Source organism: Equus przewalskii, chromosome 5 (genome assembly GCF_037783145.1).
Source record: "Equus przewalskii isolate Varuska chromosome 5, EquPr2, whole genome shotgun sequence".
Taxonomy (NCBI): domain Eukaryota; kingdom Metazoa; phylum Chordata; class Mammalia; order Perissodactyla; family Equidae; genus Equus; species Equus przewalskii.
In genome coordinates this window covers 55,157,269-55,182,323 of record NC_091835.1, presented here as the reverse complement: position 1 = coordinate 55,182,323, position 25,055 = coordinate 55,157,269, and the positions used below count along the sequence as shown (strand labels likewise).

The following is a 25,055-nucleotide window of genomic DNA, read 5'->3' as shown; positions in this document are numbered from 1 at the left end:
CTGTGTGCTATTTCAGCCTTTGTCTCTGACAAGTTGTTTTGTGTTTGTATATATTCTTACATGTCTTATGAACAAGATTAACTCTACCATATCCAATAAATACAAAAGCAACAATAGTTTCAAAGTGCTAGTTAGAAGAGGAATTTGAATTTAACATAAAAATAAGTGATCTCTTCTGCGTCTGGTTATGATGGAGTAACTGGTGCCACACTAATCCTCCTCTGTAAACAGCCATAAAATGGACACCTCACCTCTCAACATGAGGCAACTGTGTTCAGGCATTGGCAACAGGCAGCACAAGACAGTAGTCCTTAAGAGAAAGGAAATCCACAAGGTGAGACCTATGATTGCCTCAGTTCTGTGCCTTTATGCAATTTCCTGAGTGCAACACAGGAAGCTGGAATCCAATCAGATACACTGGTTCCTCTGGGCTAAAGAAGCAGAGATCGGAGTCCAGAGAATGTGGCAGAATCTGAAGAGAAATTCATCAAAAAGGGAGACTCCAGAAGTCATGTGGGCTTCCAGTGGGTCTTCGGCTGCAGGAGGCCTTGACAACTACGGGGTAAATATCTTGATCTTTTGCATCTCTTCCAGTTCATTGTCTTACTAATTTCCTTGAAAATCTAGGAAATGGTTTGTCTGTGATATTCTCTTATATCCTAGGTAATTCTTCTGAAGTGTATTCATCTGGTTTTTGCTTATCATAGTCTTTGCCGTGTTCTCATTTTGTTGAATATGTACCTAGGTCTTACGTTAAATTCTTCCTGTTAATTGCTTATTTTGCAATATCTAATGTTCTATCTAGAACTGCCATTTGCCCGAGAATAACATGGGCCGGGGTAGAGAGGGTGATTCAGATCAGCAGTGGAGTCTGTCACCTCAAATCACTTTCTCAGTGTGCTTGCTGTGTCTCTCTCTGGAGAACGGCTCTGTTCATCTTCTTGGAATTCCTTCTACATCTCCCTTAACACACTTTGGAGTGAGCAGATTGCTCAGCCAGAGGCCAAAATGGCTCTTCCTGAAGCTTAGTAGTGCCAAGTTGTGCTGCTTGGTGACTTAGTGTTTGTTTTCATTCTGATAGTGGATACAAATCTAGTTGGCTACAACTTTCCTTCTCTCTCTCTTCTGTTTGGGTTGAGCTTAGCAGTCTAATTAAGAAAAATCAAAGATGGTGTGACTCTGTCCTACATTATTCAGACTCTTCTTTCCTACCATTCTATGTTTTGGGGTCAAATTTCCATAGAGTGGTTTCAAAGTTTTTCCTCTGGCACTCCCCAAATTCTAGTTTCTGTCATAAAAGGGAAAGAATTGTTTGTTGAGTCCAATAGAAATTAATGTATAGGATTGCATATAGCTCTCACTTTTAAACTCCCTCAATTTGATGCTAATTTTCACAGATTTTTAAAACTTTTGAAAATTCATGGTTTGGTGTTATAGTCATCTCCTACTTGTACTTAAGGAATAATTTTTTCATTTGTTTCTCATTTTTTAAAGTGAGTCAATATATACTGTTTAAAATTGAGAAATTTAAAAAAAGATTTTCAAGTATATTATTTAAAGTTATAAAGCTAAGCAGTAACGGAACTGCTTATCAGGAGAATAAAAGAAATACATACAGAAATAAAAGCAAAAACTGTTAAGTGTCTAGAATTTAGATAAATAAAGAAAAGAAGTGGTAAGAGAGAAATTAACATAAAGTAAGATGATAGACTATAAAATAAAATCACACATAATAAAATGACTAAATATATCTACTATAATAAATATAAACTGAATAAATTTTTAAGAAAATTCTTAGCTTAAATCAAAACCCAAAGCCCAAATATAGATTATTGATGTAGCAAAAAATTGGAAAATATTTAACATTGATATGGTTTATGACAAATAAATATCATGCTCTCATTACGGAATATGCAGGTATTAATAAGAATCCATGTATGTGTGTACACATACACACACTGATATAAAAAGTGGGTGAATATAGATTTAAACATATATAATTAGCCCTATAAGCAAGTTGCAAAACATATGTACAAAACTGACTTCATTTAAGTGAAAAACTTGAATATGTGCATTTTAAATGTTTGTATAGTCATGGAAAACATCTGAAAAGACATATAATATTTCCTTTGGGGAGCAGAATTTGAGAAATTGTGAAACGGAGAGATTTTATTTTTCACTTTTTAGAATTCTGAACTGTTTATAATGTTCATATATTGCTTTTATAACAAAAATGTTTTAAAGAGCTACCACATATATCAGATTCAAATGATGAATTGTCAAATATTTTGCATACAAAAACACATTCTTAGTCTATGCCAAAAATCATTGACACATAAAACAACTGAAATGCTTTAAGCAAGTTGAAAAACACCATTGAAGTTGCATTTCCAGGAGAGTGCTGATTAAATGTTGGAGAAAGAAGTTGGGGGAACTGCATGCGTGAAAGGAGAACTTGTGATTTAAAGCTGATATTCTTAAATCTTCTGCTTGACTCAAATACTCAAATGAGAAATATGATTTATGAGTCAGAAAACTGGAGTACAGAATATCAGGTTTTTTGTTTTCTTACTGATGAAGTTAAATTAGATGCTTGTGCCCAAGGGTGGACTATTTCCTGTCTTTTTCCTTCAATTTGAAGTCAAGACCTTGGATTGACCTGTCCACGTGGTCATTTTAGTCTGCAAAGCTAGGTATCTGTGCCTTGCAATCCCAGTGACTAAAAAGAAAAGAGAGGCACAGGTCTTCAGACACGTCTTTGGAAGGCAGCTTGGATACAGAGTAAGGTCTAGTTACCTGGATCTGAAGAGCAGAGCAGAATGCGTCCTTTCTATGGGCAGGCAGGTACAAAGTATAGAATCCACAGGGTTGAACCACGAATGATGGCTCCTCTTTTTTACGGGTGGGGCCATAAGTGAGAAGACAAAGAGGATAGAATTATTTCTTGAATAATTTCCCCTCTTTCTCTAAGAATGTGATGAGTAAGGAATAAGTGTGAGCTGGAGCAGAAGGACCAGGACAGTGAGCTCCAATCACTTTAGAGGCTGCAGTGTCCTCAGATGCATAGCAGACTCCTGGGAGGAGAGTGGAGCATCTCAGAGGCAACTGAGGACAGAGGGTGTTTCTTCAGCATAGAACAGGGGTTCTTGTGGAGCGAGGACTGATTGGCTCACTGGAATGGGGGCACATATAGTTATGAAGCTAAGACTTTGTTTTATAAAAAGGAGTTGAAAATTTTTAGCTATTTTACTCTTAGAAGAATAAGCTAATGGTTTAAGAAGTGCATTTGCAAGGTTTACTGATTAGAGTTTGAGGTTTGCCATTCAGAAAAGGCATTCGACCATATTCTGTAAGTATTTTTTCTTTCTTTCTTTACTTTTTTTCCCCTGTCTGCAGGTTTATAATAATAGTCCTCTCCAAGTTTTGGGCTAGATATCATTTCATTGATAGTTTCAAAAGAAGTATGTATGGCAACTATGGAAAATGCTCTGTGAGTCACATTTATTATTCAACAATATCAAGGAGAAACTAATGGGCATTTTATGAAGGAAGATGACTAGAACATTGCGAGTTTTCACCTTACAAATTACTTTAGAGTGTTTCTTCCAATTTCTCATAGTCCATCCTTTCTCCTTCTTTTCTTCTAGCTCTCTGAACTATGATGATGCAATTGGAGAATTTCTGGATCTAGCAGTATTGTGGATCAAAAAACTTGAATACTAACTTGCTACAAACACCCCAAAATGCTAAATCAGTTACAACACCCACTATTTTAAATGTGTAGTTATGTTTGTAAGAAAGCAAAACAAATCCCATACATGTGAAAGAAAACAATCTGAAAATCAGGATAGGGAGCTCATTACCTGATGCCAAGTTTGCTAATAGAGTGAGAAGTGGAGTTTGTGTGGAGTGTTCTCAGGCTTAATAACTCATAGGCTTGAGTTCCAATCCCTGTATGAGGACAGAAGATGGTGGCCTTGAAGCTGCACGAGGCAGGGAGATGGAACTAGAAATTCACACAATCAGGACTGTAGAAGAGGAAACTAGAAAAAACAGTCTTCCACTAGCACGAGTTGGTGACAAGGAAGTTTTAGATCTGTCAGGATCCAGGGTAAAAAAAGTAACAATACTTAGGAAACTAGGAATAAAAGGGACCATCCTTAAAGTGACATAGGGAATCTACAAAAATGTCTAGAACGATCTTCAGACTTAATGCTGAATTTTTTTGTAAACTTCACTTTAGGAGAAGGATATCAATACCAGCACTTACTGTCATTATTAGTCATCATAGTGAGGAGGAAAAAAGGTACAAGAATTGGAAATAAGGAGCTAAATATATTATTTTCACATTCTATGATTTTCTTCATAGAAAGGTCTAAATAACCTACAGACAAATTACTAGATATAATAGGGGAGTTTAGCAAGGTTGAAGAAAAAATAAATAAGAAAGAAACAATTCAAAAGAAAAATGGGCAAAGGATTTGAACAGGCACTTTACTAGAAGAGGAAACACAAGTGGCCAATAAATATGTTGGAAAATGCTCAGCCTTATTAGCAATCAGGAGAATTCGGATTAGGACTCTGCTGAATTATGATTTCACACCTACTTGATTGGCAAAAAACAAAAGGTCTGATGAGCTAAGGAGTCTTCCAAGCAGATTTCTGAAGCTCTTTTGTTCTGCATAGTTCCCTCCTTTCTGGAACTCTGCCCCAGAACTTGTTACCACCTCACCCTCTCTGAGCCCCAATCTGTGCTTCCACAGTTCAGCGAGACAATCAAACATCCTTGCAATGATTCTCCCTGTTGTGCAGAGGGAATGTGCCTCCAGGCAGAAAGTTAGCTGGGGCAGTCATTGGGCTCTTGTTTTTTCCCTTCTCTCAGGCATCACAGTCTGGGGCTACCTGTTGTCCAACACCTGAAAACAGTTGTTTCATTTATCTTGTTCGGTTTTCCAGTACTTGCAGTAGGTGAGTAAATCTGGTCCCTGTTACTCTATCATGGCTGGAAACACAATTCCTTTGTATCATGCAGGGGAGAGTTCTGAGAAAATGAAGCAATGAAGAAAAAGGACTTCCAGGAATCTGGACAGAGGTACCCTTGAGTCCTTCCTGATACTAAAGTATGCATGCATAGGGTAGAACCCCATGCAGTTGGGAAAAAAACGAGCAAGGACCTGTGAACCGAATGGTTCCAAGAACTCATGCAGGACATGAAATTTCAACCAGTCAAAGTTGCAAGTCCTCCCTGGTCACTTTAGGGCATTTATTAGAGACCCAAGGTGGGTCAGATCTTCTGAATGAGATGAAATCATCCCCAGTAAAGGGATACTCTGGGAAGGGTTACTCTGGACCTGCTCTGACAAAGCTGAAAACAAGGCTCAGAACAGATCAACCTAACTTGCAACTAATTTTGCTACCTATAAAAACAAAGTCCAACAGTCTGTAGAGGAAGTCAACAAAATCCAGACATTTAAAAAATGTACCATTCACAATGTCTAGAATCCAATGAAAAATTGTTACACTGTTAAAGCAGAAAAATGTGACCCAGAGTTAGAAGAGAAATCAATGAATAGAAAAAGACCAAAATGATGAAAACAGATGGAAATGCTGGAATTAGCAGACAAGGATGTTAAAATTATATTACAATATATAAAGGAAAATGTGAGCTGAATGAGAGAGATGGAGATATAAAAAAGAACCAAATGAAACTACAGACATGAAAAATAAAATATCCGAAGTGAGAAGTTCACTGGATTGGACTAATGGCAGATTACATTCTGCAGAAGAAGACATAGTAGTAGAAACCAACCACAACGAAGCACAGAGCAAATAATTTTAGTACATCACTGTGTGTATATACATTATATTGATAATTTTAATATATCAAATCCTGCAGTATATATATATACACACAAATCCATATAGAATGCATAAGTATATTATACATATATGCATATAATCCATATATAATATACACAAATCCAGCAATATATATATATATACACACACACATAAAACATGGCATTCATCCCAAGAGTGCAAGGTTGATTTAACATTTAATAATCAATTAATGAACTTTGCCATGTTAATAAAAGGAAGAATAAAAGTTATAATATCATTTAAGTAAACGCAAAAAAAGTAATTTAGGGGCTGGCCTGGTGGCATAGTGATTGGGTTCACATGCTCCACTTCAGCAGCCTGGGGTTCAGATCCTGAGCACAGATCTACACACCACTCACCAAGCTTTGCTGTGGTGGCATCCCACATACAAAGCAGAGGAAGATTGTCACAGATATTAGCTCAGGGACAATCTTCCTCACCAAAAAAAAAAAGTAATTAAAAAAATTAACCCTCAATCACAATAAAATTTTCATCAAAATAAGAATAGATAACTTTGTGAATCTAATAAAGCGAATTCATGAAAATTATAAGCTAACTTCATAATTAATGATAAGAAACTGAAATACTTTCCCCTAACTTCAGAAACAAGGCAAACATATTAATTCTCAACACTGCTATTCAATGTTGTATTGGAGGTCCTAGCCAGTGCAATCAGGCAAAAAAATAAAATAAGATTAAAAGGCATACACATTGGAAAGAAAGGGAGAAGTAAAGCTGACTTTATTTGCAGCTGGCACAATCTTTTGTGAAAAAAAACTTCAGGAATCATTAAAAATCTACTAGAGCTAAAAATGACTTTAGTCAGGTTAAAGGAAACGAGGTCAAAATACAAAATTCAATTGCATTTCATTATATTAGCAATAGGCAATTTGAATTTGAAAATAAATATAACATATTAAAATATGAAATAGAGAAATTAACAAATATATGCAAGAAAATTAGCAAAATATATGCAATTCTAAAAGAAAACAGGAGAAAATTTTGGCAAAATTTGGGCAGGCAAATTTTTATAAAGTCAAATATAAAAAGTATGATCTACAAAGAAAAAATTATAATATGGACTTCATCAAAATTCCCAATTTTTGTGCTTTGAAAACACCGCTAAAGAATAGAAATGTAACCACAAAAAGGGACTTTCTACCCACGGCAAAGACAAGCCAAGAGTCCAGAGGCAAAGTGGTAGGAGAGAAAGGGTCTTTTTATTACTTGCTAGCAAGGGGGAAGATGGCCGTCTAGCATCCTAAAGAACCTTCTTAAAACTACGGAATTTTGAAGTAGTTACATAGAGAAAACGGGTTGAAGTAGGGGGGTCTCGTGATGTCATCCATCTGATGTTGGCGTCCTCGAGACTCCAGATCATCCCTTCCTCTTGTCACTAGTGACGGATACCAGCAGAAGGCTTTCTCCTGGAGTTCGTTACATCCCTGGGAAAACTGAGGGAACAAAGTTATTGCCTTATTGAAATAGGGAGGTCTACATATAAGGCAAGGCTATAAAAATAGGAGAACATGTGTATTTCTTACAAGCAGGTATGTACTTATCTAGGAACATGCAATGTAGAGTATTGCTGACAAGGAGAGGGGTGTCTCATGAATCGGGGTCATTTATAGTCCTGACATGGTTCCTTTCTATAAGATGGCTTCCCTTATGCTAACCTATGTTAACCACTGGCTGGATTTATCTAGCTATTTAGGCAGCACTAACAGAAAAGCAAGTTAAAGAACAAAATACTTGTTTTCTCCCAGTATAGATTAGTAAATTGTATCTAGAATTTACGAACTACTTACAATTCCTTAATAAGAAGACAAGCAACCAGATTTTTAAGAAGAATTTGAATAGACACATCATAAAATAACTATATGAAGGCTTAAAAGCACATGGAAAGATACTGAATATCAATATTCATCAGGGAAATATAAATTATATCCATAATGAAATATCATGCATACCTATTATAATGGTAAGGTTAAGAAGACTGACAATACCAAATTTTGGCAAGAATATGGATAAACTGAACTTCTTATTAATTTCTGATGGGAATGTAAAATAACACAACCACTTTGGAAAATAGTTTGGCAGTGTCTTATAAAGTTAAATATGCCCAGTATATTAAATATAGTTAAATGACCCAGTACTTCTAATCTATATCAACCCTAGAAAAATGAAAACATGTCCACAGAAAAGATTGTTCACAAATATTCACAGTAACTTTATTTATAACAGCCCAAACTGGAAATAATATAAATATCCATCAACAGGTGAATGGGTAAACAAATTGTGGTATATTCATACAATGGAACACTGCTCAGCAATATGAAGGAAGGAACTCTTGACACACACAACAACATCAATGAGCCGTAAAAACATTACGTTGAGTAAAAGAAGACAGAATAAATACTGTAGGTTTCTATTTATATGAAACTCTAGGAATGATAAACTTGAAGTATAGTGATAGAAAGATCAGTGGTTGCCTGGAGCCAAGGATGGGGTAGCAATTTACTTGGGAGGGCACGCAAGGGAATCTTTTGGGGGTGATGGAAACATTTTATAAATGATTTTGCTGGTGGTTACAAGTACATATGCTTTGTCATAACTCAGACTGTATCCTTAAAATGAGTAGATTTTATTGTTTATAAACTATGCCTCAATAAAACTTGATTTTAAAAGTCTTGATAAAGTCAAGTGGGGGAGATAATTCATGGTTTCGATTTGCATCTCCCTGATTAGTAATGATGTCGAGCACCTTTTCACATACCTGGTGGCCATTTGTGTGTCTTCTTTGGAGGACTGTCTAGTTGAGTCCCTTGCCCATTCTTTAAGTCAGCTTATGAGATATCACCTCACACGAGTTAGGATGGCCATTATGAAAAAAGAAACAAAAAATAATGAACGTTGGCAAGGATGTGGAGAAATTGGAACCCTTGTATACTGTTGGTGGAAATGCAAAATAGTGCAGCCTCTATGGAAAACAGTGTACATTTTCCTTAAAAAAATAAAAATAGAACTACCATATAATCCAGCAATTCCACTTCTGTGTATATGTCCAAAAGAACTGAAATCAGGATCTTGAAGATATATCTTCATTCCCATGTTCATTGCAGCATTATTTACAATAGCCGAGATATGGAAACAACCAAACTCTTCATCGACAGATGAATAGATGAAGAAAATGCAGTATATAAATACAATGATGTATTAACCTTAAACAAGAAGGAAATCCTACCATTTGCAACAACTTGGATGAACCTGGAAAACTTTATGCTGCGTGAGATAAGTTAGTCTCAGAAGGACAAATGCCATATGATTCTACTTGTATGAGGTATCTAAAATAGTCAAACTCATGGAAGTAGAGAATAGAATGGTGGTTGCCAGGGGCTGGGGAGTGGGAGAAATGGGGAGGTGTTCAATGGATATAAAGTTCCAGTTCCGCAAGAGGAATAAGTTCTAGAGATCCTCTATACAATACTGTGATTACAGTTAACCATACAGTATTGTGCACTTAAATTTTTTTTTTAAATGTAACTTTACCAAAATGGTAGTTTTCTTTTTTCCTGCTCTTTTCTCCCCAAATCCCCCCAGTACATAGTTGTATATTTTAGTTGTGGGTCCTTCTAGTTGTGGCACGTGGGACGTCACCTCAGCGTGGCCTCACAAGCGGTGTCATGTCCGCTCCCAGGATCCGAACTGGTGAAATCCCAGGCTGCAGAAGCGAGCACACAAACTTAACCACTTGGCCACGAGGCTGGCCCCTGTGCACTTAAATTTTGTTAAGAGGGTAGATCTCATGTTATATTCTTACCACACACACAAAAAGATATGAGGAAACTTTTGAATATGATGGATATGTTTATTACCTTGATTGTGGTGTTAGTATCAAGGGTATATGTATAAGTCCAAACTCATCAAATTCTATACGTTAAACATGTGTATTTTTTTTGTATATCAATTATACCTTAATAACACTGTTAAAAAAGTCAAGTGGCGGAAGATATGGATCAATGGGAACATTCATACACTGCTACTGGGTACACATTTTTACAACCATGTTAAAAATAATTCAACATTATCTTATACTTTTGAAGATGTGCATATCCCTTTACCCAACAATTACACTCTAGGGTAGGTACCCTAAAGAAATCTTGTCCTAAAATTCACAAGGAAGAGTCAAAAACAAAAAAAAGCCAAGACAATTTTGAAGGAAAAAAGGGGCATTTGCCTTATCAGATATCAAGACCTACTACAAAGTAATGATATATATATATATATATACACTAAACTATTGTGACATTTGTGCAGAAATAAATCAAAACACAGAATAGAGAACCTAGAAGCAGTTCCCTGTACATATGGGAAATGGAATATGACAGGGGTGTACTTAGTAGTCAGTGGAGAAATAATAACTGTTGTTGTATATATAATGCACACACATACATATGAATGTGTTTGTGTGTGTGTTTTATAAATTTATAAAGATCTTATTATTTGCCAGGCACAGTTATAAGCATTTTTATATATTAAGACACAGTCCTCATAACAAGTCTGTGAAAGTACACTACTTCAAAAAATAGCGACATCAGGCATGCTTTTCAGAGACTCAAGATAATTTACTAGATTATTTAAGTACAATCTTGACCATTTATGGCTCATGTGAAAACCTGAGTGAAAAGTTATATTTATAATTCCTCAAAAAAGAAAAAAGACTTAAAGAAGTCTTTAAGACACCTTTTTTGCCCTATAAAAGATGATTGTTTCCTACATGTAAACATGCACACATGCACACTATTTGCAATTAGAACACTTTCGTTAGGACTTTTAACATAATATATATGATTGCGTTGAAAATAGTTGGGCAAAGGAGAGAGAAAGTAGGATATTCCTGTAAGTAGACAAAACCTTAAAAACATAATAGCTATTTTTGTTGAACATTTTCTACGTGCTAGGTATTTTCTGTAGATTATCTCAGTTTCTGTGTTATAAACATTAACACAGAAGATCAATAAATGTTACTTGACCTTTATTAATTTGGTGAGTGAGCTCTCTTATTATGAATTCAAAATCTGGTGAAAAGAATATAGACAAAACACAGATGTAATAAAATGAATTAACTATGTATGTTTCATCATTAAACTTATAACCAAAAAGATGTTTAGATTCTAAGGCTAGACTCGTTTAAGTGGATCTAAATCAATGGAAGAGTATGTTCTCGAGGAGATGAATTTTGATGAGTGCTTAAGTGCTTTTAGTAGGAATGATCAGTCTGTTCTAAGTACATGTTTCCGTTTTTGTAAGGAATTAGATCTAGAGAATCAAATTCCTGGCTAGGCTGGATGTGTGAGCAAAACTGACTAGGAGGTAACTACAGTTACCTGGTATAGGATAAAATAATAGAATTCCTTAGTCAAGATTGAGGAACTAAAATCAAGATTTCATATTTCAGCCAATTGGCAAATCTGGTGCTCTTAGGAATCAGAAAAATAATTAAATAGATGCAGGCAGGAAGAACTGCATGGAAAAATCTTGAAGAGGGAAGAAGCTGGGCATGGGGAAACAGTACAGCGTGGTGGGTGGGAACAGGCTCTGGAGTCAAACGCCCGAGTTCAGATCCTGATTCTACCACTCACTAGGTGTGTGACTGTAGGCAAGTTTCTTTCCTTTAGTATCTCAGTTTGTTCAATAGCAAAAGTAAGAGAGTATTAATGCCTTTTTCATACTGTTTGAAAATTAGTGAGAGAATCTATTTTAAGCAATTATAGCATGCCTAATACATAGTAAACACTCCATAAATGTTAGTCATTATCATTAATATTATTTTGGCTTTCCAACAAAGAGTGCTGATAAGAGATAAGACAAAATGATTGCTTTAGGTTTTGAATATAATCTGATCGTGATTCAGGTGAAACACCAACTTTAATGCACACATACACACCTGCAAGCCAGGGAGAGGTGACAGTTGTAACAGTGCAATTGTGAGACTGCAGTAAAGGTCTGGTTCACAAAAACAGCGTGGTAGGGAGCAGCTTGAGAGGTATTATCAGCCAAGGAAAGTGTTGGGACTTGTCAGTGAGCCAGAAGTACTTTGAATTATAAGAATTTAGAAGAGAATGTTATGAGGAGTGTTTCAACATGTAACAATTCCTGACTTACCATTCCAGTGAGTCATGCTGCGCTTATTACACTGGGGAGTGAGGGGTGTGACGCCTGTTCACATTCTTGCACATACCGACCTGTTCACTCACAGAGGATGGAGTGTTCACGGACATAACCTCACTCAGGCCTGTGTTCCTTCTTGCAGAGTTGCAAACCTTACACCAGTGGTCTTCATCTAGCTTCAAATTATGTATTTCATGCACTTTTTCTAACCTACTTGTGGCTTCAGATCCTTACTTCATCATTATCTCATACTGATCTTGTAGCCAATTGAAGGTAGTAAGTATTTTTTCACACAGTCACATCTTCTTCATCCTCAACTTATGATTTCAGAAAAGTCTTTAAATTCTTCTGATTATACTTTGGTTTGCTAGATTTTGCCCGTCAGTCCTACCAGTCTGTTGAGACCAGATGCTGTCATCCAACAAATTTGTTATCTATTCTGGTTGTGGGTTCTCAGGATATCTGGTAAACATGCATTCAATGACTGCATCCATGCCATTGACAGAAATATTGAAAATAATAAGATCAAGGACAGAGCCCTAATGCAAGGTACTATAGAAATCCCTCCAGTTTCATTATAGTCGAGTACGGCATAATGATATTTTGGTCAACGATGCTTTGGTCAACAGACTGCATACACGATGGTGATCCCATAAGCTTAGTACCATATAGTCTAGGTGTGTAGTAGGCTACCATCTACATTTGTGTAAGTACATTCTATGATGTTCATATAACAATGTAATTTCCTAATGACTCATTTCTCAAAATGTATCCCCATCATTAAAGGATGCATTAATGTAATTTAATAGCATGCTTGTGATATATACTCTAATTGGTGATAGATAGCAGACTATATTATTCACCCAAGTCAAGGGATTGTGTAATCAGGGAACTATGTGCAGTCAGGGAGTTCAGGCAAAATCCTTTAAACTGAATTCTGCAAATATGGCTCTGATACTTCTCATTCATTTTAATTGTTCAAATCCAACAGGGCAGGGTTATAGCTTTAGGGCTATTCTTCCTTTGAATCATAAACCTGTGTTTTTAAAGAGTAGACAGGAGTTCCTATAAATTATTTATGTGGGTTTTTCATAGCTCTAGTCCTGGGAGATTTTTGGTTAAAACAACAACAGGAGTTTCATAGTCAAATATATTCTAGAGATGCTACCTGCTGTAGAACTCTTAGAGTTTTGCCTTGCATGTTACCATCATAAAGATTTAGAAAATCCCTCAGTGAAGATGGACTCGCTTGACTATGAGATGCCTGTTCACGAGACGCCACTTAACATTTCAGGGAATGGCAATTGTGAAGCATGGGAAAGAGAGCCTTAGGGTCCTGTGAAACAAGGTGTAACACTCAAGGGAGAGGCCCCCAGCATCATGTGGGGTGGAACGCCATCATGTCGAGGAGCATAAATCCTAGGGGAAGAGAAAGAGAGCTCTGGGCCTCTGTTCTATTGGTTCTGTTCCACTGCACTCCGCATCTCCAGCACTCAGCGTTCTTCCTCACTGGTTCTGCTAGTCCCTGCAGAAGAGTGTGGAGGACAAGGATGGCAACCATGATTCCAGATAAGAGAGTAGAGGAACTACAGTCAGTCCTAGCCCAAACTGGAATCTTCCTGAGTGGAAGTGTCTCCATAACAGAGAACAACAATTTGCTGTGAAATACAATGTCTCTAAAACGTGCGACTCGTGTCATGTTCCCATGGCTGACTGTCAATCATTCTGTAAGGGGTACCCAAGGTGGCACAACCTGTTCTCTGGAGTGAAAGGAAAGAAAGATATCATTCTTATTTTGTGCATTTCCCCCACTCTCTGAAAGTCCTTTTCCTATCAGAGTGTCAGAGATAAAAAGAAAGAGAAGGACAGGCTGCATTTTGTTAGTTGTCTTTGTGGGAGGAGGAAACATTGAGGAGAAGCATGGTGGGTCCAGAGAAGTGAGGCTGGCCTCTGCTGTATGTAAGCCCCGACTGATGACTGCATCTTCACCCCCTCTCCCTGAGAGTGCTGGGATCATGGGGTTATGAGAATGTCAAGACATGATTTCAGTTTTCTAATTATCCAGGGGTTATGTCAGCCAGCCAAACAACACACTTCTGCGCCTGCCTCTTTGCCCGACAGCTGACCCTGACAGCAAGACCACCCTCCTTCCAGCATAAAATCAAATCCTCCTATTTGCTCATCCATGACTTCTCCCACACACTGAAGAGGCCAAATGTGTTTAGTTACCGGAGATTATTCTGTAATCCAGTGGGCTACCACCCTACAGGGACTCCCGCTGAGATCACTGTGTTCAGTTCCCTTTCAGAAGTCTGTTGTGATTTTAATCCATGTTGTCTCGAAAGTGAAGAGTTCAAGGTTTTCCCCTTAGCTCAGATATTAGACCGTATGTCAGTGACGAGATGCTTTCGGCAGCACCAGCAATCATGTTCCCAGACCCCTAAACAATAACTTTTTAAAAGTTCTACCAATCTCTAAATATATGCATACTCCCACCCATTCCACCTTCTTTGCCTCCTGTTTTTCTTGGCAGGTGTTGGTGTTGGGTAAATACTCCTTGCACGGAGGTGCCTGTCTGTCAGGTTCCATGGAGAGTGAAGAAAGTGCTAAGTTAATGAATTCAGGATTGTGTCTGGCAGAACGTGTGTTCCAGTCCCACGGGGCACAGCTGGCATCAGGTTAAAACAAAACAAAACATAACAATGAAGTAAATATGCAGTCCTCAGAAACCTGAGGTTAAAACAGAAGTAAATAAATGTCCTAAGTGTAAATATCCCTAAAACCAAGAGGTGTGATGAAAGCGGAGAAAGAAGGACCAGAAAGAAACAAAGTAGTCATAATAGGGCAATTCAAAAAATACTTAAAAAGCAGCAATAAGAGGTTTTCAAAACGAAATGGGTCCAAAAATGTACAATGTTTTAGGTCTTGCCCTCTAAGTGTTGTCTGATGAAGGCAGCAGTAACGAACCGCAGGGAGCAGAGCATCGTCATGCTCCCGGAGCTGCTCCAGGCACGCCTCCCCTCAGTGTCTCACTCTCTGCAACGCGGTGGCCCGCGCTTTAAAGAAAACGCAGGATCATTGATTGTGACCATTTCAAGTAGGTCTGCAGAATTAATATTTTCCAAGAATTCCATGTGATTTCAAATTATCCCAATATCCTTGGTCACAATATCTATTCAGTTAAAGAGGGGGAGGGCAGGGACATTTATCTTGTTTGTGCATAAACAGGGTTAATATGCACAATAGCAGAAGACAGCATTATGGAGAAGATAATGAAAACTTCTTTGGATATGACATTTTAGATTTTTAAACAAAAGAAAAGTAACAGAGTGAAACTTTGAAATGACATAAAAACAGAAGGAACTAACTTCTTAAAAACCTATTGATAATTGGACATACACATCCAAGATTTGTACAAAACAATGAATACCATCAAGGTGGTACCAGCAGAAGATTATAATATTTAAAACTCTAATAAAGTACTAAGTCAGGGCTCCATTTAGCAGAAAATCTTTCCTTGGAAAAAATGAAACATTCTTTCTGAGCGTTAGAGTTCCAAAAATGTATGGTACTGTGACCTCCTCATAAAAAGCAAAAGCATCGCCTTCTATGTGAGCTCTTCAGGCAAACAGATCAGACGATCACGTCTAAAGATGTTGGTGGTTGAAAGTGAGAACCATTTAATTCTCTGTACTTCTACAAAGTGGTGGAAGGTTTTGTCTACCCAAGCCATCAACAACAAGCCTTTCTTTGCCCAAACCAAAACAACAATGACAAAAACTGCTGATGAACAAGCACAAATCCTGTGTGCAATTAATCTCAAGAAATCGATGTGTTCATTGGGCACCTTATCATCCCTGACTTCTCAGCTTACACTTGTATCTCACGCCTCACCAGGTATCAAGTACGGGGTCACTTTAATAAATAAAATATTTGCTCAGTGAACAAACCATAACAGGGCAGAAAGCAGATAGTAAGTAAAAACACTCATCTTTTTTGAAGACTTGAAGTTAAGGCAACTGAAGGCAAAAATTTCCAGGGGAAGAATATTTGGCATTTTGGTCTTGACAGTTAATTATTCGAGAGGTCTTATGACATTACCTGTGGAAGGTTAGAGGGTGTCCCTCTGTAGAAGATACAGAAGAGTCCCTAGAAGCCACAATGGCCGATGTTGAGTCACCTTCCCAAAGACGAAGGCTCCTCTAAGATGTTAGAGGGGGTTCATCCTGAAAATCTATTATAAAGGGATGCCAGAGGGTGAGTATAAGTTTCTCTATCTGGAGGACAAAAAGAGTGGAACTGTCAGGGGTCTTTTTGCAAGGATGTCAGGGAACTGCACAGGAGAAACCTGACCTCAAGGGCACCTGGTGAGTCACTGGGAAAACTTAGTCCCAGGACAGTAAACTACTGGTGAGATTAAAAGGAGAATTTTGGGAACAGCAGAATATCTGTTACTCTATTTTCCCAAAGGCTTATAAACGCTGACCCAGGTAGGACTGTATGGATAAAATTGCTATAAAATATTTGAGTTCAAGGTGATGCTCTTTATGTACTAGTGTAACAAAATGAATATAAAGGATTTCTTCCTTCCCTTTACTGAGGGGATTATAGCAGCACACTGGAAGAAATAATAGAAGAATGGATGGTGACCACAAGACATGACTGAGGACTTGAAGCCACAGTTGCCTACATCAAGATCACATTATTTCACTCTTCAAGTTTGCCTAGTGGGTTCCCACCAAACTCCAAATAAAGCTGAAACTCCTTGCTGAGATGAACAAAATTCTATGCACTGACCTGCCTCCCTTCCCCTGCCCTTTCTCATCAACTCTATCTCCTTCCACTCTCTCTCCCTCTTTCTGCTTTGGCCATTATGAGTTTCTTGCTGTTTCTCAAGCAAGTCAAATCTACTACAGCCTCTAAGCCTCCGCATTAACTTTGCCTTCTGTCTGGCCTGCTCTCTTCCCAGATCTTCATCTGGCCTACTCTCTAATTGCATACAGGTTTCTGCCTAAATGTCACTTTCTTAAATAGGCTTTTTGTGAGTTCTGGACCCCAAGAGGATGAATTTGATTTGGGGTAGGGTTCCCCTGTTCTGAAGGTTGAGGATAAATCAGAGTTCTGCCCAGTGGTTAACAATATCTCCATCATGTGCTGAGACTAGTATGGCTGGGGAACCATGGTCATCACAGATATCTCTCAGGTTCAGATTGTGATACGTTTGTTATTACAACACTGTTCAGCATCATGATTTGAAGGTTCTCTGAGCTACTGTGAGTCTCTGCAGAGCTGAATGCTGGAAAGTACTCTAGCAAAACTCTTAGCATTCAGAAGGAATACTTCAAACCATGGTAACCTGATCATTCTGAAAACTAAGTTTCTAAGAAATCTACCAAGCCATATAAGAACATCTAATAGTCGTGAAATCACCTTTGAACACGCACTCCAAGACATCAGAGTATAGACGGATTTCCTTGATGTTGTTACCAAATAGTCATCAATACTGAAGACTATCTGGGGCATAGAAAAATGAGTCTACAAATAAAAATAAGTCATCTGACATCCAAAATTTGACAAACAAGCAACTATGTTAAATCTCTTTTCTCTGTGATACAAAATAATAATAAAATTAACAGAAAAGAGAACAGAGAATGAATATTTTTATCTCCTTTATCCTCAAATACCATGAATGTACACTGTAAAAAGATTTAATGCAGATGGGAAAGCATCTTATTATCAAATTTTCATTTTAAGAATGTGCTTTCAACTTTGGAATGTTTATAGGCAAGTTTGTTTATCTAAAGTAAATCCTACCCCAGTGAATTTCCTACAGTTACTACATTGCTAACTCATTTAGTACCAGGCATGACTAACTCAGATCAGTTTAATAAGTCTTGGCAGTATCAAGTGGAAGAGATGGAAAGTGATACTATCACAGTTTATAAACAAAAAAGGGGAACAACTGGTGTTACATGAATCTGTTCACACTTAAGAGTGCCAAGATTTTTTTTAAGTTACAATGCTGATCTTTGTGATAGTTAAAGAATAGACACCAGCTGCCCGGGTTTTCATTCATCAGTACCAATGAGGTGGGGTTGCAAGTACAGGTGCACACGGCAGGAGTGCACACATGCCCAGGATGTCAGATTCTCGCTCTGCTCACGCAGGTGAGATGTATAAGAGGGGAAATATTCTGGGTGCTCTCCTCAAAATTCATGGAACACAGAGCCAGAAAAAGGCCTCTATCATCATAATGTAACCATTCTAAGTATGGGCCATGTAATGAGATGGGCCCCAGAATGAGGTTCTAAGTAAACTGTAGTGACTCATCCAGAACTATAAGTTGTAATTTAGGAGGAACATAAGCACCTGGGTTTGTCTCAGATCCTTCTTCTGAAAGCTCCACCTAGGCAGTGTTGATTCCTTATCATGGTATTTGTCCTAAAATAGTCTTCTTTAAAATATACATGACTTGGAGAGATGGCTGATTCTAGAATTGGGACAGGGAAAATCCAAGATGAGTCCGGAGCATCCTGTGGCACAAATAAGTAAGCATGTGCTCAAAAACCAAAAGGAAAGTGTGATGGTTGGCAATCTATGTTCTTAAGGTGATGTCATAGATTATGAACCATATCTTCAAGGCACTGCCCTAGAACCACCATCCCAACATTTTGCCTTTTAGTAAATAAATGAGGGGCGTGAAGTGGTGTTGTTTCCCAAGGTCAGGTCAGATTGGCTGCACAACCAGAAACTTCTAAGATAAATGTGCTCTTAAACTGAGCTGAGTTGCGTTATTTATGGACCATTTACACATAAAAGATGCCCCTTATAGCTTATTGGACTTCTGAGTATTTCTCTAGGTAAGGAATGTGCTACCAAGATTAACAATCGAGACTACTGTTTGGCATTGGTTATGTTCCAGGCACATATGGCTATGGTTGTGTTCCAGGGACTTCTATAGGAACAAGGCCCAGTCACCCCAATAACTATAACCCCACTCTATAAAGCAAAAGGAGTCAATGCGCTTACCTAGGCTTTGCTTCTCTCTATTGTTGAATTTCCTCTTTTGCTGGTTTTGGTATTTTCATTTTTCATGATTTATTCCCTCATTTCAGTGAAGCATGTCCACTAGACATCTCTTGAGAAAGGAGGAAAGGGAAGTAATTTTCAAATTTGCCTGTCTGAAAATGAATTTTTTTCGTATTCACATATTTGATTAATAGTTGAAGTGTCAATTATTTTAACTGAAATTACTTAATGATAAGGTTAAAACACACCTCACAATTTTTAATGCATTGCCTCGCTGTCTTCCATCTAGTTTTGTTAGACTGAAAGCCGTGCTGCTTGTCTTTTTTGTCACGGTATCATTATATCTCTAGAAGTCTGTAGAGATCTCTTTACACCAAGTATTCTATAATTCATGTTTTTAGGGTGCCTGGGTGTTGATCATTTTCACTCATTTAGCTGGAATCTCGTGTCCTTTTGGTCTGGTAAATTTTCTATTTTATCTTTAATAATTTACTTTTCTTTGTTTTCTCTACTCTCTTTCAGGATCCCTAGTCATCAGATGGTGGGCCTCAAGAATTGGTCCACTAATTTTCTTATATTTTACTTCCAATTTTCTATCTCTTTATCTTTTTGCCCTGCTTTCTTGATGATTTCTTCAATTTTATTTTTCCAAATCTCCTATTGTTTTTATTTCTGCTATCATATTTTAATTTTCCAAAGTTCTTTCTTTTTCTGTTTTTTTCATTTTTATAATATCCTGTTATTTTTTTGAATTAAGTATTATCTTTTATTTATTTAAATATATTTATCAAAATTGCATTTTTTTTTAAAGATTGGCACCTGAGCTAACATCTGTTGTCAATCTTCTTTTTCTTCTTCTCCTTCTTCTCCCCAAAACTCCCCCAGAACACAGTTGTATATTCTAGTCGTAGGTCCTTCTGGTTGTGGCATGTGGGACGCTGCCTCAACATGGCCCAGCGGTGCCATGTCTGTTCCCAGGATCCAAACCAGTGAAACCCTGGGCCACTGAAGTGGGGGCTGGCCCCCAAAGTTGCATTTTTAAAGTTGTCTATGTTTCCTGTGTTGCCATGTTTCTTTCAAGGTCCTTACTTTCGTTTGTTTTGGTCTCTGTATTTTATTTTTACTTTTCACAATGAGCCCAAATGGTGGGCTAATCCATTAGGGGACCTCCAAACATCAGTATCTGTAAGTCTTTTCTTTAAAGCTATTCCCTTTCTCCAAAGAAAGCAAATTCTGCAGACGATGGAATTGGGAATGGTGTATCCCTGGCTGCCAGCATCGTGGAAGCACAAGGACAAGACACCCTTCACTCTGGAACTTTCCTCTTAGCCCTCGTTCAGTTTATACCTGACCTTCTTTCTACTGTTTTTGCCTCTTTCATTCTCTTTGTCTTTTTGGTTTATATCTTTTAAAAAATTTCTTTACTGTCATGACTTGAGCTTGTGGTCCACCGTAAAAATTCACCACGTTTAACCAGTTTTAGCTCCCCCTTGGTGCACAGTGCCTGGAATACCACAGATTCTCGGTAAATGTTAGCTGGGGGGTGGCTTAGAATCACAGTCATTTTATTGTGAAACAACGGGAGAGAACAGTCTATTCATTAAAACTTTTCTTTGCTGAAAAACAGATATTTCCTCAGACGTAGTAGAATTTTTCTATTAAAAGAGATGAATTGTGTTCCTGCCACATTTCCAGCACAATATCTAAATTTAGAATTTCAGTCACATCCCCTGACCCCAACCATGGTTAGACTGAGAGCTCCTCGAGGGCAGGCTCGTGTCTGGCTCTTTTTTTTTTTTTTGGTCTGGACATAGTTAGCTCCTAAAAAAACGCTGAATGAAATTTTCCTTTGGATAAAAATGAACCTGGTCTAAACTGATCTTAATCATAGTCTAGTTTAGTAGCTTGGCAATAAGATATAGGAATCAGCAACAGTCAGACTGACAAATGCCCCAGGCAGACCAATGGTTTGTTGTTCTGAGCAGGCCTTTTCAAAGCGGTATTTTAAAATTTTAGCTCACTTTTGTGTGGAAGAGAGGCGATATTGTGCATCAGAGGGTGAGGTAAGAGGGCCAGAGATGGCAGTGCCTCTTCTGGTTCCAAACTTGCAGATCCCACTTGATTTGTCCTCTTATAAGTGAGGCTCTGCATAAAGAAAGCTTTACAGTTAACTAGAGAACCATTTGCAAATTATTTCAGATACTCTCTATTGCATCAACACGGTTCTTGGAAGTAGAATACTGCTGGTGCTGGTGCTGGTGAGGATTCTTACAGCTTAGCCCATGTGACTCATATGGTTCTCTGCCTAAAAGGAGTCCACATATATTCACTTTTCTCTATCTCATTATCTGTCCTGTGCGTCTTAGAAATTCATGCCCTGGGTGATTGCTTAACAAGTATTACCCTTAATTCAACTTTAGTGAATGTATATCTATATTGAATTTTTTTTTCTTTAAGTTGGAAAACTAATGTTGGAGACAAGGAAAGAAAAAGGATGTTTGCCTTCATGATCTTGGTGGGGTCATTTCCATAGCAATTCTATTGTTATAGCCTGTCTGAGTAGAGTCTTAGTCTTAAGACAGTTTTATGGTTACTGAGCGGAGACTAATTCAGTATTGTGGTCCTAGTTAGAATGACGCTAGAGGTGTTATCTCAAGTTATCATGTCTTCGACTTGGTAACTCTTGGCAGATACAACTCTCGGCTTATCAAGTTAGGTTTCTTTGGACTAGAATAATGGTCGGAAATGAGACCACAGTGAGGGTAACTAAGCAGCAGCTTTAAAAGTTTTGCATCTGAAGCATATAGCCAGATTTGCTCTTTGAATCTCAGACAGCTTCGCAAGCAGGGATATGAAATGTGGAATTTGAAATATGTGTGAATGGTGGTGTCCTCTTCCCAACACAAAGCTAAACATGGTTTTATTTCATTTTCTTGATGTTTTCACCTCTGGTACAGACTTCTCGTTCCTCATACATTGTGCTTAGCCTAGAGTAGGATCTGCCTTCAGGCAGTCACTATCTTGGTGTCTTCTTGGGCAACTTCTGGATGTTAAACCACTTTAGATGAACTTGGTTGTATTTGCTTACACATCAGAAGGCGTTGCTACCTGTTTACACATCATTCTTTTTTTTTTAACCTATCATTCTTGATTACTACTGTGTCTAAAACCATCTTCTCTGGATGTCTTATTTTTTCCTTTCTTCTTAGAACATTGATTGGTTTGGGTCCTTCTGGGCCTAAATATATCCTTAGTATTGGCAAGATTAAAAAAAAAAACAGACATTTTTAGTAGTTATTCCTCAGAGATACTCTACTTTATTGGTATAAAAATTTGATGTAAAATTAAGGGAAAATCCCTTAAAAATGAGTCAAAATAATTATCACATATAAATTTACAGATACATCCTGCAGAAATTTTAAAATTTTTGATATTTATTGCGTTATAAAACTTAAAATGGAAAATAAGTTAGACAAGCTTTCGTATGTGTACTAAAGAAAATTTTTAGCTTTCTTGACATAAATGTAAATCGAAGGTTTTCTGTCATCTTATTTGAAAGAATCTGCACAATGAAGGTTTTTGCTTTCAGTCCACAAAAAGAAACCATAAATCTCACAGCAATTTGTTACTGGTATTGGGGGATCCCTAATTAAGTTATTCCACACTGAAAAGGTAACTCTAGAAAGTAAGTCAGAGCAAACATTTTCACATGCTGACAAAACCAGAATAAGGGTAAGGCCCTCAGGGATGAATAAAGGTCTGATTTCTTTTGTAGCTTGTCCAGAGATCTGACTGGAAGGAGAATTAATATACAGTACTATGCTGATGGTAAATACATTATTATTTTTATTGTTACCCACAATAATAAATTTATTCATTGCACTGGAGAGACTATATAAACGACCAGAAATAACCACTTCAAGGAATTACTGCAATGCTGGGAAACATAAAATAGAAAATTTGCAATGAGGTGTTTGTTCCAGAACACACATAATTCACATCAAAGACATATCTTTGTGGGTTTTGCCATAAAATCCAACTAATGAATAGCACTAAAATAGTTGATCTTACTATCGAGCACCTATCAGCTGCCAGGCACTGTGTTAAGTGCCTCGTCTCGTTCAATCCTCACAACAGCCTAACCATTATTATCCCCATTTTACAGATGAGGAAACTGATGCTCAAAGAGTTTAACTCCTTGCTACTCAAAGTGTGGTCCAGGAGCAGCAGCAGCAGCGTTACACGGGAGCCTGTAAGAAATGCTTAAGGATAGGTGCTTTCCTAGAACTGTTGAATCCGCCTTATCATTTTAACAAGATCTCTGGTGATTCTTATGTGAGAGTAGCACTGGCTTAAGTAAGTTGCCCAGGCCATGCATTTAGATGCTAGCTGAGCCAGGACTTAGTTTAGTCAGTGTTAGTAGATAGCAGGCTCTAAAATGTGTATCCTGGGAAGTAAACAATAAAATTATTTTGTAAATTAAAAATAAAAAAGGGAAGTCTGTGAATGGGCATTGTGCAGGGCACACATAGGTCAACTCAAGGTAAAGGAGGATAACTAGGGTTGCAGACCCTGGAGGAGTCCCTCTGCATTCACAGCAATGTGGTCCTGACTCTGGGAGCAAGTCACATCAGTTTCTCCGACAACTCCAAGTGCCTGCACCTCATAGTCTCTATCCCCTCTCCCTTCCACACACAGGGAAGGAGGAGTCAGAGGAGGAAATGCCCTCCTTCCCCTTGCAGGGGAATGGTAGTCTCCGTAGTTCCTCATGCAAATTCTGGCAGGTCTGGCCACCATGGCACCAGACATGCTCAGACATGTCCAAGCCACCTCAATGGAGACAGCTTAAGCTCTCAATGGGACTGCCTTCCATTAACGAGGAAGATGGGTTCTGCAAAGATTAATGTTATTAAAAATGAGAGAGGAGACACTGCTGTGTTTCTTCCTCCCTCCACATGCCTGTGAGCTCTGGGCAATCCTTGTCTCTCTCCCCTGCAGGCATGCAACCTGCAGCCCCTAGGAGGCCGCCTCCTCTCCTGAGACATTTTGCCTGCCATTTCCAAAGCTACATGAGATTAGGGCCTCGACCTGGCTTTCCTGACTCCAGGATGATGTGGTCAAATGGGGCTTATCAGGGATGCCCCAGCCACCTCCTTGCTGCGACTGTGCCTGACTCAGCACCGAGGAGATGGGACTTTTCCCAATGACGTTTTTCACATTTGCCAAGACATCTCTAATCTCAGGGGATATGTGAAATCAAGACACCAGGCAATTGTGTATGTTTGAGTTCATTTCTTATCATTAGGGAAAGGAGTCTATAACCAGAGACAAACTAAGTACTGTAAAATGAATTATTGCATTTAATTTAATCCTAACAGCTCCTTTGTGAGATAAAACCATTTTTAGGTGAGGACACCAAGGCTGAGCTAGGCAAGTTAAAAAATTAGGTAGTTAATAATTAACAAGGTAGGAAACAATAAGTGTTGGAGAGGATGTGGAGAGAAGGGAATCCTGACACACTGCTGGTGGCAGTGCAAACTGGTGCAGCCACGTTGGAAAACGGTGTGGATATTCCTCAAAAAGTTAAGAATAGATCTACTGTATGATTCAGCTATTCCACTGCTGAGTATTTTTCAAAAGAATATAAAAACACAAATGCATAAAGATACATGCACCCCTGTGTTCATCACAGCATTATTCACAGTAGCCAAGACTTGGAAGCAAACTAGGTGCCCATCAAGGGACAAATGGATAAAGAAGATGTGATGTATATATACAATGGACTACCACTCAGCCATAAAAATGATGAAATTGGCCATTTGTGACAACATGGATGGACCTTGAGGGTATTATGCTAAGTGAAATAAGTCAGAGGGAGAAAGTCAAGTACCATATGATCTCACTCATAAGTAGAAGACAAAAACAACAACAAACAAACACATAGAGACAGAGATTGGATTGGTGGTTGCCAGAGG

General features: G+C 38.0%; 1 long non-coding RNA gene across 1 annotated transcript in view; it reads left to right on the top strand.

Annotated features, from left to right (window-relative positions):
• The first annotated feature begins 410 nt into the window (after positions 1–410).
• Positions 411–25,055, top strand: part of LOC139083691 (uncharacterized) — a 68,608-nt gene continuing 43,963 nt past the window's right edge. The window contains exon 1 of the long non-coding RNA XR_011540604.1: positions 411–562. This is a non-coding gene — a long non-coding RNA (uncharacterized lncRNA). The remainder of the gene's footprint in view (positions 563–25,055) is intronic.